The 2,500-nt window shown below is 43.1% G+C and overlaps 1 protein-coding gene across 5 annotated transcripts in view; it reads right to left on the bottom strand.

Annotated features, from left to right (window-relative positions):
• LOC121857417 (phosphatase and actin regulator 2-like) overlaps positions 1-2,500 on the bottom strand; it is a 205,382-nt gene that overhangs the window by 73,091 nt on the left and 129,791 nt on the right. The window lies entirely within an intron of this gene.

The following is a 2,500-nucleotide window of genomic DNA, read 5'->3' as shown; positions in this document are numbered from 1 at the left end:
CTCCTTCACACACACACACACACACACACCCATACACTGCGGCTTCCCTTGTGGTATTGGCTCGGGTGTATAGCTGTGATAAAAGGTTAAAATGAAGGGGGAGGGAGGGAGGGTGGTGGGAGGAGGTGAGGGGGGAGGGTGGTGATGGGAGGAGGAGGGGTGGGAGGGAGGGAGGTGGTGGTGGTGTGGGAGGGAGGGGATGTGGGAGGGAGGTGGTGATGTGGGAGAGTGGTGATGTGGGAGGGAGTGGTGATGATGTGGGAGGGAGGGTGATGATGTGGGAGGGGTGATGATGTGGGAGGGTGTGATGATGTGGGAGGGAGGGGGTGGTGATGGGAGGAGGTGAGGGAGGGAGGTGGAGGGAGTGGTGATGATGTGGGAGGGAGGGTGATGATGTGGGAGGGATGATGTGGGAGGAGGGTGGTGATGTGGGAGGGAGTGATGGTGATGTGGGAGGGGGGGTGATGATGTGGGAGGGAGGGTGGTGATGGGAGAGTGGTGATGATGTGCGGGAGTGGTGATGAAGTGGATGATGTGGGAGGGAGGGTGGTGATGGGAGGGAGGATGTGAGGAGTGGTGATGATGTGGGAGTGATGTGGGAGGAGAGGGATGGTGAGGGGTGGGTGATGGGAGGGATGGTGGTGGGAGGGAGGGTGGTGGGAGGGAGAGTGATGATGTGGGAGGGAGTGATGATGGGGGGAGGGTGATGATGTGGGGGAGGAGTGGGATGGTGGGGAGGAGGGAGGTGATGTGGGAGGATGATGTGGAGGGAGGTGGATGTGGGTGGTAGATGGGTGGAATGTGTGAAGGTAATCATCCACCTGCTACTTGCCGCACCGCCCACAACCCACCCAACCCCTCCACCCCCCACACACCACCACACAGACAGACAGACAGACAGACAGACAGAGACAGACAGACACACACACAGACAACAGACAGACAACACACTAACACACACTACATAATAAATCTTCAAGAATCTAGGAGAAACAGTGTAACCTCAGGGGACACACACACACACACACACACACACACACACACACACACACACACACACACACACACACACACACACACACACAATGACCTTCAGACCTTCAGGCTCAAGACGAATCCGAACCCAGGTCAATTCCCTGAGGCTCACTGGATTCATTTTATCAACAAACTGAAAAGGTTAAAAAAAAAAAGGCATCTTATCCATTCATTATTTTAAACTACAAACCTAAAATTATTAACCTAAAATGACAAAAAAATAACCCTAAGACTTTTAATAATTTTTTACCTTAAATGAGGATTAAAATTTTGCCTAACGAGAATTCTGTAGAGGATATAATTTATGTCTACTAAATGATGCTAAATAAACGTATTTAATTTAAGTACTATCTATAAACTTAAAGTATAATAAACCTTTGAGAATATATCTTTGTGTCGTAGCTACATTCACACTTACGAGAAATTTCTAACATAAGACCCTCTGAGAAACTAGGCCCCAAGACCTTGATGTGTAAGTCCCCAGCGAGGTGAATGTGTAAAGAGGGAACTTGTATTACTGCGCATCAATTCCTCACGGCCCAACAACACACTTAAAAAAATTAAGTAGTACCCCCATAGTATTACATAAATACTAATTCCATTATGACCCTAAATACAGTATACCAAAAATGACATTAATTATACACCATTATATAAAAAAATACCATTAGTTATACACCTTGATACACCAGCGAGGTGAATGTGTAAAGAGGGAACTTGTATTACTGCGCATCAATTCCTCACGGCCCAACAACACACTTAAAAAAATTAAGTAGTACCCCCATAGCATTACATAAATACAAATTCCATTATGACCCTAAATACAGTATACCAAAAATGACATTAATAATACACCATTATATAAAAAAAACACCATTAGTTACACACCTTGATACACCAGCGAGGTGAATGTGTAAAGAGGGAACTTGTATTACTGCGCATCAATTCCTCACGGCCCAACAACACACTTAAAAAAATTAAGTAGTACCCCCACAGCATTACATAAATACAAATTCCATTATGACCCTAAATACAGTATACCAAAAATGACATTAATTATACACCATTATATAAAAAAAAAACACCATTAGTTACACACCTTGATACACCAGCGAGGTGAATGTGTAAAGAGGGAACTTGTATTACTGCGCATCAATTCCTCACGGCCCAACAACACACTTAAAAAAATTAAGTAGTACCCCCATAGCATTACATAAATACCATTGTCATTATGACCCTAAATATGCCAAAAAATGCCATTAATTATACATCAACATTTAAATAACACCATCATTTATACACCTTGATATACCATTAAAATGAATACACATTTCTGAAAAGTTAAAATTGAAATCCCACTTAAAAAAATAACACTTTTATGAAGATTTAAACCAAAAATATGACAATAATAACAGTTACCATGATGGTTTATATTGAAAATAAAACCTCAAACCATTTATAAACA

This window comes from Homarus americanus, unplaced genomic scaffold, assembly GCF_018991925.1.
Source record: "Homarus americanus isolate GMGI-L3 unplaced genomic scaffold, GMGI_Hamer_2.0 scaffold6875, whole genome shotgun sequence".
In the NCBI taxonomy this organism is placed as follows: domain Eukaryota; kingdom Metazoa; phylum Arthropoda; class Malacostraca; order Decapoda; family Nephropidae; genus Homarus; species Homarus americanus.
Note: the sequence above shows the minus strand (reverse complement) of the source record. Positions and strands in the feature narration are given on the sequence as shown.